Source organism: Aegilops tauschii, chromosome 2, assembly GCF_002575655.3.
Source record: "Aegilops tauschii subsp. strangulata cultivar AL8/78 chromosome 2, Aet v6.0, whole genome shotgun sequence".
NCBI lineage: Eukaryota > Viridiplantae > Streptophyta > Magnoliopsida > Poales > Poaceae > Aegilops > Aegilops tauschii.
The window spans coordinates 12,474,539-12,490,431 of record NC_053036.3 but is presented as its reverse complement, the minus strand read 5'-3'; the positions used below and the strand labels follow the sequence as shown (position 1 = coordinate 12,490,431).

Sequence of the window (15,893 nt, the reverse complement as noted above, 5' to 3'; positions counted from 1 at the left end):
CTTCTGTGCTGGATCTAGACACAGTAGCTTGTTTCTTAGCACACCACGAGATCAGATTTGGACCAAAGAACAGTGCAAAACCATCTGTTGAGCGTCTGTCATCAAGACAACCTGCCCAATCAGAATCAGAAAAGGCACTCACAAGTGTTGATGGTGACTTGGTGAAGGTGAGTCCAACACTGAAAGTATTCTTGACATATCTAAGTATGCGTTTTGCAGCTGTCAAATGTACTGTAGTGGGTGCATGAAGGAACTGACATACTTTGTTTACAGCAAAAGAAGTATCAGGCCTAGTCAGAGTTAAGTATTGCAGTGCACCAATCATAATTCGGTACCTGGTGATGTCCTCTTGATTTACGAGTTTTCCTCCTATCAAGGACAATTTTTCTGAGCAGGACAGGGGTGTCGGAGCTGGCTTGCAACCTTGCAACCCTGCTCTAGTTACAAGATCAGTTGCATACTTCTCTTGGGATAAATGAAGCTCATCTCCATTCCTCTTTACCTTAATACCAAGAAACTAGTGCAAGTCTCCTAGATCCTTAAGAGCAAACTCTGAGTTCAAATCCTTGAGCAATGCTGAAATGGCTTCATCAGATGAACTTGTGACAATAATATTGTCAACATATATAAGTACAAATATAGAGATATTTGACTTATTATAAATAAACAATGAGGTGTCAGACTTAGAGGGGCAAACCCAAATTTTTCAAGCACTGAACTCAACCGAGAATACCATGCTCTAGGAGCTTGCTTTAGTCCATACAAGGCCTTGTCAAGCTTGCATGCATGAAGAGGTTTTTGTCTGTCTTCAAACCCAGTCGGTTGTTTCATGAACACTTCCTCTTCCAGAACACCATGAAGGAACGCATTCTGTACATCTAGTTGTCGTAGACTCCATCCTCTAGACATGTGATACATCTCCGTCGTATCTATAATTTTTGATTGTTTCATGCCAATATTATACCACTTTCACATATTTTTGAAAACTTTTTATATGATTTATTGGACTAACCTATTGATCCAGTGCCCAGTGCCAATTCCTGTTTTCTGCATGTTTTTTGTATCGCGGAGTATCCATATCAAACGAAGTCCAAATGCAATAAAATTTCACGAACAATTATTTTGGAATATATGTGATTTTTGGGAGTTGGAATCACCGCAAACGGTGGCCCCCACAACCCACAAGACACCAGGGCGCCAGAGGCCCTTGGCGCGCGGTGGTGGGTTGTGCCCTCCTGGAACGTCAGTTGGAGCTCTACTTCGTGCACAAGGAAGCTTATATCCGGAAAAAAATCGTGTTAAAATCTCAGCGTAATCGGAGTTACGGATCTCCCGGAATATAAGAAACGGTTTTCAGCCAGATCTGGGAGCGCGAAACAGAAGAGAACAGAGAGGGAGATCCAATCTCGGAGGGGCTCCCGCCCCTCCACCGCCATGGAGACTGTGGACCAGAGGGGGAACCCTCCTCTCATCTAGGGGGTAGGCCAAGGAATAAGATGAAGGAGGGGGTCTCTCCCCCACTCGCTTCCGGTGGCGCCGGAGTGCCACCGGGTGCAACGATCGGGACGGTGATCTACATCAACAATCTTGCTCCCATCAACACCAACTTTCTCCCCCTCTATGCAGCGGTGTAACACCTCTTCCCCCCGCTGTAATCTCTACTTAAACATGGTGCTCAACACCATATATTATTTCCCAATGATATTTGGTTATCCTATGATGTTTGAGTAGATCAGTTTTGTCCTGTGGGTTAATCGTGATCGTGGTTGGTATGATTGTATATTTTATTTATGGTGTTGTCCTACAGTGCCCTCCGTTCTTGTGCAAACGTGAGGGGGCCCTGCTGTAGGGTGTTGCAATATGTTCATGGTCAGTGTTGCGGGGGTGACAGCAGCCTAAACGCGGATAACTGGGTTATGGCGTATGGGAGTAAAGAGGACTTGATACTTAATGCTATGGTTGGGTTTCACGACCTTAATGATCTTTAGTAGTTGCGGATGCTTGCTAGAGTTCCAATCATAAGTGCATATGATCCAAGTAGAGAAAGTATATTAGCTCATGCCTCTCCCTCATATAAAATTACAAGAATGATTACCGATACTTGTTATCGATTGCCTAGGGACAAATGACTTTCTTGTTGACAAAAGCTCTCTACTAAAACTAACTTAGTTGTGTCTTTATCTAAACAGCCCCTAGATTTTTTTACGTGCTCTTTATTATCTTGCAAATCTATCCTATCACACCTACAAAGTACTTCTAGTTTCATACTTGTTCTAGGTAAAGCGAACATCAAACGTGTGTAGAGTTGTATCGGTGGTCAATAGAACTTGAGGGAATATTTGTTCTACCTTTAGCTCCTCGTTGGGTTAGACACTCTTATTTATCGAAAAAGGCTACAATCGATCCCCTATACTTGTGGGTTATCAATATGGCAATAGACAAAACAAGATGAATATGGCAATATAGCAGCCTTTACAATAGGACTGAAAGTATCCGCATAGTCTAAACTGTACCTTTGCTTGAAACCCTTTGCAACTAGTCTAGCCTTATAACAATATATGGTGCCATCAGATTTCTTTTTAATTCTGAAGACCCATTTACAATCAATCACATTTTTACCTTTTCCTTGACATGCTGGAACTAAGTGCCAAGTTGTTCTTATGTGAAGCGCCATGTACTCGTCTTCCATAGCCTTCTGCCACTTTGGATTACCTAAGGCTTCTGTAATAGTATGTGGTATGTTTGGTTCATGTGAGACACAAGCATATCCAAATTTTGCTAAGATTTGTAATTTTTGGGTTGAGTTACTCCCCTCTGAAGCCTGGTCCGTGGTGGCAAAGGAGCGTCCATAGAAGATTCCGCTCCAGGAACAACTGCAGACCTGTCGGGTGAGGGCGACCGAGCCAGATCTTCTGTGGCCGGCACGCATGACGCAGAGGGAGAAGGCGCCGTAGAGGATCCTGCTACCTCTTGAGCATGCGTTGGGTTTCCCTTGAAGAGGAAAGGGTGATGCAGCAAAGTAGCGTAAGTATTTCCCTCAGTTTTGAGAACCAAGGTATCAATCCAGTAGGAGACTGCACGCTTAATCGCCTTGTACCTGCACAAACAATCAAGAACCTTGCAACCAACGCGATAAAGGGGTTGTCAATCCCTTCTCGGCCACTTGCAAAAGTGAGACCTAATAAAGATAGTAAAGTAAATATTTTTGATATTTTTGTTGTATAGATTGGAAAGTAAAGATTGCAAAATAAAGTAAGGCAGAAATAGTAAATTGACAGGAAAATAATGTGATGGAAGATAGACCCGGGGGCCATAGGTTTCACTAGTGGCTTCTCTCAAGATAGCATAATTTACGGTGGGTGAACGAATTACTGTCGAGCAATTGATAGAAAAGCGCATAGTTATGATGATATCTAGGCATGATCATGTATATAGGCATCACGTCCGTGACAAGTAGACCAAAATGATTCTGCATCTACTAGTATTACTCCACACATCGACCGCTATCCAGCATGCATCTAGAGTATTAAGTTCATAAGAACAGAGTAACGCATTAGGCAAGATGACATGATGTAGAGGGATAAACTCAAGCAATCCATAAAAGCAAGAATAGATCTAGGTATTATAATCTTTGGTATGCAATCCATAAGTAGCTCTCATAATAGATTCATAAGGTAATTTAATTTTCTTCCTAAGAAATTGGAATCTAATACTTGCTTCTTTCATGTCAATAATTGCACCAATCATTCTAAGGAAAGGTCTACCAAGAATAATAGGACATGTAGGATTGCAATCTATATCAAGAACAATAAAATCCACGGGCACATAATTCCTATTTGCAACTATAAGAACATCATTGATCCTTCCCGTAGGTTTCTTAATGGTGCAATCCGCAAGGTCCAAATTTAAAGAACAATCATCGAATTCATGGAAACCTAACACATCACACAAAGTTTTGGGAATCGTGGAAACACTAGCAACCAGATCACACAAAGCATAGCATTCATGATTTTTAATCTTAATTTTAATAGTAGGTTCTCACTCATCATAAAGTTTTCTAGGGATAGAAACTTCCAATTCATGCTTTTCTTCATAAGATTGCAATAAAGCATCAACGATATGTTTGGTAAAAGCTTTATTTTGGCTATAAGCATGAGGAGAATTCAACACGGATTGCAACAAGGAAATACAATCTAATAAAGAACAATTATCATAATTAAATTCCTTGAAATCCAAAATAGTGGGTTCATTTCTACCTACAGTTTTGACATCTTCAATCCCACTTTTATCAATTTTTGCATCAAGATCTAAAAACTCCAAATCATTGGGACGCCTTTTAACTAAAGTTGACTCATCTCCAGTCCCATCATTATCAAGATTTATATTGGAAAACAAAGATTTAATAGGGGACACATCAATAACTTTTAGATCTTCATCATTATTATCGTGAAAACTAGAAGAACACGCTTTTTACAAAGCAATCTTTTTAGCACGCATCCTAGAGGTTATTTCTTTGCATTCATCAATGGACACTCTCATAGCCTTGAGGGACTCATTGATATCATGCTTAGGTGGAATAGATCTAAGTTTCAAATAATCAACATCACGAGAAATTCTATCCACGTTCCTAGCCAACTCATCAATCTTAGGCAATTTTTCTTCAAACAAAGCATTGAAATTCTTTTGCGAAATCATAAATTCTTTAACACTTGATTCAAAATTAGAGGGCATCTTATTAAAATTACCATAAGAGTTGTTGTAGGAATTACCATAATCATTAGAGGAATTACTAGGAAACGGCCTAGGATTAAAATTTCCTCTATACGCGTTGTTACCAAAATTGTTCCTACCAACAAAATTCACATCCATAAATTCCTTATTATTTTCAATCAAAGTAGACAAAGGTATATCATTAGGATCAGAAGAAACACTCTTATTAGCAAAAAAATCATGAGTTCATCCATCTTTCCACTCAAAACATTAATTTTTTCTATCGCATGATCCTTTTTACTAGTAGATCTTTCGGTGTGCCATTGAGAATAATTAACCATAATATTATCTAGGAGTTTAGTAGCTTCTCCTAAAGTGATTTCCATAAAAGTGCCTCCTGCGCCGAATCTAAAAGATTTTTAGATGCAAAATTCAATCCGGCATAAAAAATTTGTATGATCATCCATAAATTCAAACCATGAGTAAGGCAATTACGTATCATTAATTTCATCCTCTCCCAATCTTGTGCAACATGATCATGATCAAGTTTCTTAAAATTCATAATATCGTTTCTAAGAGAGATGATCTTAGCGGGAGGAAATACTTAGAGATAAAAGCATCTTTGCACTTATTCCATGAATCAATACTATTTTTAGGCAAAGACGAAAACCAAGTTTTAGCACGATCTCTAAGCGAAAACGGAAATAGCTTCAATTTAACAATACCATTGTCCACATCTTTCTTCTTTTGCATATCACACAAATCAACAAAGTTGTTTAGATGGGTAGCGGCATCTTCACTAGGAAGGCCGGAAAATTGATCTTTCATGACAAGATTCAACAAAGAAGCATTAATTTCACAAGAATCAGCATCGGTAATAGGAGCAATCGGAGTGCTAAGAAAATCATTGTTGTTGGTACTGGAAAAGTCACACGATTTAGTATTATCTTGAGCCATCGTGACAAGCAATCAATCCAACACACAAGCACACAAGAAGCAAGCGAAAAGAGACGAGCGGAAAAAGAGGAGGCGAATAAAACGGCAAGGGTGAAGTGGGGGAGAGGAAAACGAGAGGCAAATGGCAGATAATGTATGCGAGGGAGAAGAGTTTGTGATGGGTACTTGGTATGTCTTGACTTGGATCCAGAGATCGTCTTGACTTGACTTTGTGTGAGCCTCCCCGGCAACGGCGCCAGAAATCCTTCTTGCTACCTCTTGAGCATGCGTTGGTTTTCCCTTGAAGAGGAAAGGGCGATGCAGCAAAGTAGCGTAAGTATTTCCCTCAGTTTTGAGAACCAAGGTATCAATCTAGTAGGAGACTGCACACTTAATCGCCTCGTACCTGCACAAACAATCAAGAACCTTGCAACCAACGCGATAAAGGGGTTGTCAATCCCTTCTCGGCCACTTGCAAAAGTGAGATCTAATAAAGATAGTAAAGTAAATATTTTTGGTATTTTTGTTGTATAGATTGGAAAGTAAAGATTGCAAAATAAAGTAAGGCATAAATAGTAAATTGATAGGAAAATAGTATGATGGAAGATAGACCCGGGGGCCATAGATTTCACTAGTGGCTTCTCTCAGATAGCATAATTTACCTTGGGTGAACGAATTACTGTCGAGCAATTGATAGAAAAGCGCATAGTTATGGTGATATCTAGGCATGATCATGTATATAGGCATCACGTCCATGACAAGTAGACCGAAACGATTCTGCATCTACTACTATTACCCCACACATCGACCGCTATCCAGCATGCATCTAGAGTATTAAGTTCATAAGAACAGAGTAACGCATTAGGAAAGATGACATGATGTAGAGGGATACACTCAAGCAATATGATATAAACCCCATCTTTTTATCCTCGATGGCAAAGATACAATACGTGCCTTGCTGCCCTGCTGTCACTGGGAAAGGACACCGCAAGATTGAACCCAAAGCTAAGCACTTCTCCCATTGCAAGAAAGATCAATCTAATAGGCCAAACCAAACTAAAAATTCGAAGAGACTTGAAAAGATAATTAAATCATGCATAAAAGAATTCAGAGGAGAATCAAATATTGTTCATAGATAATCATCGGAGCTCGACAAACACACCACAAAAAGAATTACATCGAATAGATCTCCAAGAGAATCGAGGAGGACTTTGTATTGCGATCCAAAGAGAGAGAAGAAGCCATCTAGCTAATAACTATGGACCTGAAGGTCTCTGGTAAACTACTCACACATCATCGGAGAGGCCTTGGAGGTGATGTAGAAGCCCTCCGTGATTGATTCCCCCTCCGGTGGAGCGCCGGAAAAGGCCCCAAGATGGGATCTCATGGGTATAGAAGGTTGCGGCGGTGGAAATAGGCTTTCGTGGTGCTCTCGGATGTTTTCGGGGTATATGGGTATATATAGGAGGAAGAAGTACGTCGGTGGAGCTACGAGGGGCCCACAAGGGTGGGGGCGCGGCCTCCTACCTCGTGGCCGCCTCATGGATTTCTTGACCTCCACTCCAAGTCTCCTGGATCACGTTTGTTCCAAAAATAACTCTCCCGAAGGTTTCATTCCGTTTGGATTCCGTTTGATATTCCTTTTCTGCGAACCACTGAAATAGGCAAAAAAAACAGGAATTTGCACTGGGCCTTCGGTTAATAGGTTAGTCCCAAAAATAATGTAAAAGTGTATAATAAAGCCCATTAAACATCCAAAACAGATAATATAATAGCATGAAAAATAAAAAATTATAGATACGTTGGAGATGTATCAGATCCCACACTGGTGGCTGCATCAGGTGCAGGCTCATAATGAGCCAATGATGAGGCGGTCGGGGCAGAATCTGCACGGGATTCTACGCCTTCGTCCCGCCGTGACGGATGTCGCGTGTAGCAGCGGGTGTCGGTGCCAAACCGACCAGGCGTGGGGCTAGGCACGGGCGGCTCGAGGATTGGGGCGGGGTGGTCTTCTGGCGGTCCACGGGGCTACTATTGGCGTGAAGTGGCGCGGGGCTCGAGGCGGATCGGCCTGGTGCTGTCGTCGTGGATCCAGTGGAAGATAGTGTGTCAGACTGGCGGGAGGCGGATCCCAAGGGAGATACGCGTGGATCCCAAAGCGAATCTGCTCCGATGCTGCTGCTGTTTTGTCCAGGAAGCATAAAATGATGATTTTGGCTGATTTCTTCACCATTTTCGGCACAGTTTTTTTTTTTCTGTTGCATCACAAGACTCAAGGCCATCATTAGTAAGAGGATTAGACAACAATTGATCATTAGTGTTTAAAACACCCCCATTATCAAGGCCGGTAAGATGAGAGGGTAAAAGAAGAATCTCTTTTTGGAGAAGAGCTCCGGCGTTTGGACGGAGATGTGCAAAAGGGAAAATAGTTTCATCAAACACAACTTCACGGGAGATGTAGACACGTCCGGTGGATACATCGAGACACTTTACACCCTTATGTTGTGGACTGTAACCCAAGAAGACACATTGTTTTGATCGGAACATGAGTTTACGATTGTTGTACGGGCGAAGATTTGGCCAACACGCACATCCAAACACTCACAACGATGTGTAGTCCGGTTTGGTGTGAAGGAAGTGTTCTACAGGAGATTCATTGTTGCTGACCCGACTAGGAAACATGTTTATGAGGTGGACTGTGGTGAGAAAAGCCTCATCCCAGAATTTCAAGGGCATTGATGCAGCAGCGAACAAAGCTAGGCCGACCTCAACTCTATGTATGTGCTTACGCTCAGCTGATCCGTTTTGCTGGTGACCATGGGGGCATGACACATGATGTGATATGCCAATTTGTTGAAAGGAGTTTAGGTTTCTGTACTCCCCTCCCCAATTAGATTGAAGAGCTAAGATTTTGCAATCAAACTTTCGTTCTACTAGTGCTTGAAAGTTGTGAAAAACTTGAAACACATCAAATTTATTTTTGATAAGATAGATCTAGGCGTACTTGCTATAGTCATCGATAAAGCTTACATAATAGGTGTGTCTACCAACGGAGGTGGGAGCAGGACCCCAAACATCAGAAAAAATGAGTTCAAGAGGTTTAGTGGAAATGCTTGTAGACACATGGTAAGGCAACTGATGACTCTTAGCACGTTGACATGAATCACAAACTGTTTCACAATCACGCTCACCAACAAATGGGAGCTTATTCTTTCTAAGCAAATGTTCGACTAAGGAAAAAGATGCATGTCCTAATCTATCCTGCCACCGTGTTGAAGAGACTTTGGTGACACCATAGGCTTGTTTATTCAATCTCCTAAGCTCCGGAATCAATGGGTAAAGCCCTCAAACGCATCTACCTCGATACAGGATTTTCTTCGTGACCTGATCCCTGATCAAAAAGAAAAAGGATAACTCAAGGAATACATGATTGTCAATGGCAATGCGATGAACTGAAAGGAGATTTTTCGAGGCAGTAGGAACATGCAAAAAAATTCTGAGACGAATATTTCTATGGGGAGTTTTAGTCACTGAATGACCAACGTCGCTAATGCTCATACCTTCTCTGTTGGCAGTGTGAACTTGATCTTGGCCGCTATATTTCTCACGGACTGTCACCTTCTCCAGCTCGCTGGTGATGTGGTCGGTTGCGCCGTTGTCCACATACCAGTTTGTGTCGATGCCGTAGGAGCCATCTGCTGCGCCCACGACCTTCTCATCTTGAGATGACTCGTCATCATCCTCACAGCGGTACCAGCAGTCGCGTGCGGTGTGGCCAAGTCTGCCACAGATTTGGCAGCACGGAGCGTCAGAACTCGCACGAGGCCAGCCACCACAGCGGCCCTTGTTGTTGTTGTTGAAGGGCCGCCCACTGCCGCTGCCGCCGCAAGAGGAGTTGTCGCCGCTGCCGGTTCCGCCTGCTAGCGGCTTGCCCATACCGCGTTGTGGACCACAGTAGCACGAGGAGCCGCGCTGCCGCCACCGCGGCCGCGGGCGACCATGTTTGCGGAGGAGTTGAAACTCCCGCCCGAGGTATTGTTGTAGAGGGCAAGGCGCTGATCAAAGTTGCTCATCTAAGCATAGAGATCATCGAGGCTGATGGTGTTGGTGCGGGCGTCGTTGGCGGAGACGAGGGGTTGGTACTCCATGTCAAGGCCGGCGGTGATGTAGGAGACGAGCTCATCATCATCGATGGGCTTCCCGGCGGCCGCGAGCTCATCTGCGAGCGCCGTCATGTGGGTGAAGTAGGCAGCTACAGACTGTGTCCCCTTCTGCGCCGTGGAGAGTGCACCTCTAATGTTGTTGATGCGAGCTCGAGATTGCGACGAGAACATGTGGTCAAGAGCTGCCCAGAGCTCGTGCGGCATGGCTATGGATGTAACCTACACGAGGACCTCTTTGGTGAGGGTATTAAGCAAGTATCCGAGTACCTGCTGCCCTTCTCTAAACCAGATCGGATGGAGAGGGTTTGGAGTTTGCTCCTCTTTCCCGTCTTTGTCATTCGTGGTGAGGAACTTGACGGGCTCTGGCATGGTTCCGTCGACGTAGCCGAAGAAGCCAACTCCCCTCAACTGCGGTGTCACCTGCGCACGCCACAGGACATAGTTGGTGAGGGTGAGTTTCTCTGCAACCTGCCCAAGGGAGGCCTGTACGATGCTTGAGGAGGACGACATGGCTGGCGATGGGTTTTTTGCTAGATGCGATGGATAGAGGAGGCTCTGATACCATGTGAAGAAGCGGAGAACGCCGTACCTCTCTCGAGGCGACAGTTTCGTGTTAATGTAGGCAGGGGCATATCCCTGATAAGCATACAATGCGGTTGAGATTACATCTTGGAGATCATGGAAGAAAGAGATAAGATAGAGATGAAAAGATTACAAGCATATACCCTAACAACCTCAATCTATCTAGACCGGCTTGACTCAACCAGTGCGCCGCAATGGACCTGATTAACATGTCGTTTAAGAAGGGACAACCAACAGTTGGCTGCATCAGGAAGAAAGGTTAGTAGGATGGTTTAATTATACTCCAGGCTTTAGAATAGTGAAAGACAGGATGAAGACCATCAGTTTGAGGTGGCAGCGATAGTAATTTTGTAGTTAAAAAATGCGTGTAAGAGGGTGAAAAGTGAAATAACATTCATAGACAATAATGTGTGCCCAAATCAGAATTATTACTGTTGATGTTCCACATTCTGTTTTTTTAGAAGCATTCTGTTGTTCTTTTGTGTTAAGTAGCAAGATGATGGTAGAAAAAGTTATTTTGTCTTTTTTGTTCTTTGAATGATTTGCTCATGCTACACCTTGAGGTACCTTTTCTGAGAAACAAACACTTATATAGCATGATGATTGCGCGGAAAATGCCAACGGAGGCCGAGCTCCAGGGAGCTCGGTATTTTGAAAAAAATCAAAATTTATATTTCAAAGTTTCAGAAAAATTCAAAAAAAATTCCACGATAAGTTAATAGATTTCCGCACGAACGTGTAAGAAAATTGAATTTGTTGCGATTTGTAGGCTGTACAAAAAAACAAAAATCCAGCCCAACAACAAAAAATATTGGCCCATTTTAGAAATACGTTTTTGTCTTTTTTCTGTACGCCACGTGTGAAAGTATTTGGTTTTGAATTTTTGCACAGACGCAATACACATGTGTGAAAGTGTATACAAACAATTTCAAAAAAAATCACCTAGTGGAAATTTGTATTTTGAAAACGAGCTCCGTGGAGCTCGGCGATGATTGCACTCTTTTAGCATGTCAAGATACTGTAATCTTCAATGTTGTGGATCTGTTCTATTCAGTGTGTTACCTCTGCGATGATTTTTTCTTTGGATTAATATGTCTTCTGTACTTTCCACAGACAGAAATTAGTGTTTTTAGTAGCTGCTAATTCAAGACAGCAAAATTGAAGACGAAGCAATTAAATAGACCTCAAAGAGAAACACCCTTTTGCAAACAACAACTCAGTAATTGTCTGAATGTAATCGCCAACACGTCCATTTACCACCTGAGACATTCTCGCTTTCTCAGTTCCGCGTAGGAGACTATTGGCCCGCTGTAACATAAACGATGGGTAGCTTCACCACATCAACCACCTTATCCGTCATGGCCGCCTTGAACAATTCTTGATAATCAATCTCCTCATGATCTGATGCCAACTCTTGGTCGATGCGGGTGCTCTGCACGAGGAGCATGTCGTGGCATCGCATGTTGAGCGGTGCCGCCGCTTGCGCTCGCAGCGTTATGGCAATGTACCTCTTGGAACACGGCGGCATGGTTCCTCTGCTTGGCCTTGCGTGGTACTTGGTTTGATTTATCTTTACGTTGAACGCAATGAAGTCGTCCGTCTTGTTGGTCAGCTGCAGGCAGCATGATACGTCCTTCCTTGGCTCGAAGAGGAACCGCATCTCCAGCGTCGGATCCACTGACACAACATTTGTGTCGCGGCTTCTCTGCAAAAAAAGAAGAAGAGGTCAAAAAAGTAAGAACATTATTACGTGGATACAAATTCAACAGAAAACTGACAAGCCAGAAATGCTGAATCAGAGGACTGGAAAACATTGGCAAAAATTACAGGGACAGTACAAGAGGAGTGCACCCAACCCCTGCCTTTGCAGCGATCGATCCCTTGTGCGTACCTGGACAGTTAGGTCTTCTGAAACATCTGATGTCTGTAACATTTCTGTATCTCAGCTTCTAGTTCATCAAGTTCATGGAGAATGTCCTTAATACAAGGCCTTTTATCTCTGTCCTTGTCCACACACCTTAATGCGATATCAACGCACTTAGTGACTCGAAGGATGTCTACTTGGTGTGACGAGTACGAGGCCGGCATCGCCTGCAACCTTTTGGTCCAGTATTCACTTGCCTGCACGCAACGCAAGCATGTCACATTAACTAAAGATGTACAATGTATGTTGATGTGGTATAGATAGAGAGGATTTTTTTTCTTTCGACAAAGATACAGATGATTTCATTACAAGCTTAATAAACTCCATGGGAGGCATCTGAGAACGACGGGAAGACCCAGTATTTCCTGCCACCATCTTTATAATTATGGCGCCAAAACTGAACACATCGAACTTCTTTGATATTAGGCGATGTTGTAAGTATTCTGGTGGCATATACCCACTGCATGATGACATACGCTTCACATATTGGTATAAGGCAAAACTGTGCTAAAATGCTTTTGTGAAAATAAACGGCTTTGAGCATGACAGGTCAACTTACTGTGTTCCTTTGACAATCTCTGTTTGATGTGTTTCTGATGAAGCGAAAACCCGTGACAAACCAAGATCTGCAATTTTGGGCGTCATGCTCTTATCTAGCAATATGTTATCCGGCTTTAAGTCCAAATGGAAAATAGGTTTGTCCGGAGCACTGTGAAGGTGATTTAAGCCCTCACAAGTCCCTCTGATGATATTGTAACATGTGGGCCAGTCAAGTTTACAAGATTCATCTGCAATTAAAAGAAAAAAAAGAAAAATAAGGATAGAAAATAGGCGTATTCCCGGGACGTACATAAATAAGATACTGAATCATTTGCAAACTAATAAATATAGCCAATTGTTGATCATATAATTACCTGCAATATGTTTTTCGAGGCTTCCACCCTGCATATATTCGAAGCAGAGAATCCTCTCCATTGATTTCGCCCATATAGTTTCCCCATTGTGCTTGATGTATTTATTCTTCGATTCGTGACAGTAGCCAACCAATCTTATAATATTTTTGTGAGACACCTCGGCAAGGTTAAGGAGTTCACTGTGAAATTGCTTATCGTCAAGTCCTTGCAAGGGATGAAGCTTCTTCACAGCAATCTCTTTCCCATTATAAACCGCCTGTTAAAATCACTTGTTAGCGTGATCGAGCTTGTAGCCAGTGGTACCATTATTAATCTGAGAAATAGTTATACCTTGTAAACTTCTCCATACCCACCACTGCCAACTTTTTGATCCTCTGAAAAATCGTTTGTAATAGTTTCGATCAAATGGAGTTGCAAATCCATGCTGCTTCTATCTCCCACCCAGGCTTATCCTTGTTGATCGATGATCTTCTTCTTCCTGAGAATGAAATTATCTTCGAAACCAGAGACGAGAGAATATGCTTAATCATTCAGCAGTTGTTTTATTAAAGCTTAACTTCTTCATCGAAAAGAGCAAAGACTGAAACTATTCAAACCAAAAGTATATTGGAGCACAAACCAGCTGCTAGCTATTTTTCGTTGGTAATGATGAATGATTTACTTGGTTGAAAGAGTAAGTAGAATCAGTAGATATAGATAAGCAAGATTGCACATGTACCACTAACCTGCAGGCGAAGTTAAGACGGAAGATGATGATGAACTTGTTCGCTCCTTGGCGATGAGCATATATCCCATGCATCCAGCAGCACCAGCCTTTAAATCCAGCGACGAGGCGTAGTGGAGTTAATTAACGCGTTTTTGATTTGCACAGAACATAACTAATTAATGAACAAACAACGTTGACTTGAATCTCTTGTAGTATAACAAAAGGTGGCACTTGTTGATGCTTGTGATACCGACATCTCTAGCTAATAAGACCATGTCCAATGCCAACATCTCTCTCTCTCTCTCTCTCTCTCTCTCTCTCTCTCTCTCTCTCCAGAAAATGAATTGTAGACCAATTCAAATTTTGCTTCAAATAAATATGAGCATATCATGTCCAGACTGATCCTCGGGGTAAGGTACAGACGATTCCTACTACACGATGTACACCAACTGTCAAACACATTATATATACCCTACACGAACTTAGAAAATCAGAGATCAGAACAAGTTTATTGATGACAACACCCTTTGGTTGCTGCTCTTCCCCCTAGAACCAGTCTAACAGTCTAACCTCAGGCCTATCTTAAAGTCCACTGAATCTAACTACCAATCCTGAAAATAACATTAGTATAGCTAGCAGTTCTCGAACCAAGGCAAGTTGGCCTTATATATGGATATGGTTGCAAAATAAAATGATTTACTCCTTACTAGTTGCCTAGTTGCTTCCCCATTGACTTCACTTCTATGTTAGTAAACTTCCTATTTGTTAATCATGTGCACTCTATCCTTTGCCGAAGACCGAGAAAGGCACTGATCGAGCTGCGGTAATTACATCAACCACAGGTATTGACGGGTTCTCAATTAGCGAGTATTGCACGACAGGAGCTGTTCGGAACTAGTACAAATCTGACCTTAGGCCTATCTTCATGTCCACTGAATCTGACCACCAACCATGAAAATAACAGGAGTACAGACTCTGTCAAAGAATGGCAAGTTGGCCTTACCCCCCCGGCATTGACTTGGTTCCCGTGTAGGAAAACTTTCTATTCATTGTAATCATGCGCATTGCTTCCATTCCATCCTTAGCCGAAGACCGAAGACCGAGCAAGGCGACGATCGAGTTGTTAGTTCCAGTAACCACAAGCATCGATGAGCACCAAAAGTATCGACCCACGATGGATGTAGTGGTGCTTCTTTCAAATACGAATTAAATGGTATACATTTTTGTGTCACATAACTCATATTTCATCGGTCAAATTGACGATCTAGAAGTACACGTAATTGACAAAAAAAGTAGATATGTAAATTTGTAAACCCATGTTCTCATTAACTTGGGGGCATTAATGGATGTTAGTTCATGTCATGTGTGTTGCCAGCTAGTAATACAATAGGTTATACGTAAAGACCAATTGGGTGCTTACAAGGTGTGGGTTTGGTACATATAGTTTGAATTGTTACTTGCTAAATTTTACTTTTGGAATTGTTTGACTCAGTAGTCCCTAAACAAAAGACCAAAAGGAGCATGATATATCTCATAAAAATATTTTCTACGGAATTTCACTCGTAAGGTGCAAGTTTTGGTTTGAGTGAGATTTGGGATCCTTTAGCTTTTTGAATATAAATAGGCCAAGCAATCTATGAACATATTTCTTACAATCAAGGGCCCTCTTTCTATAAAAAAATTATAGATCAATTCAAATTCTGCTTAAAATAAAGATGGGCATATAATTAATAACGTCCAGACTGATGTTCGGATAAGGTACAAACATTTCCTACTACATTATGTTGGTTCAGGAATCAAACACATTATATATCATACATGAACTTAGAAAATCAGAAATCATAACAATTTTATTGATGACACCCATTTGATAGTTGTCCGACCCTAAGCAGTAATTGCACCACAAGAGCTGTTTTGAAACTAGAACCAGTCTAACGTTCTAACCTTAGGCCTATCTT

General features: G+C 42.1%; 1 non-coding gene and 1 pseudogene across 1 annotated transcript; both read right to left on the bottom strand.

Moving 5' to 3' along the window:
• Positions 1–9,703: 9,703 nt before the first annotated feature.
• On the bottom strand, positions 9,704–9,842 carry LOC120975117 (small nucleolar RNA Z247). The gene has a single exon (XR_005770954.1). It is a non-coding gene; the product is annotated as a small nucleolar RNA Z247 (small nucleolar RNA).
• Positions 9,843–11,492: 1,650 nt separating this feature from the next.
• LOC109773751 (cysteine-rich receptor-like protein kinase 44) lies at positions 11,493–14,292 on the bottom strand (annotated as a pseudogene).
• Positions 14,293–15,893: the final 1,601 nt, after the last annotated feature.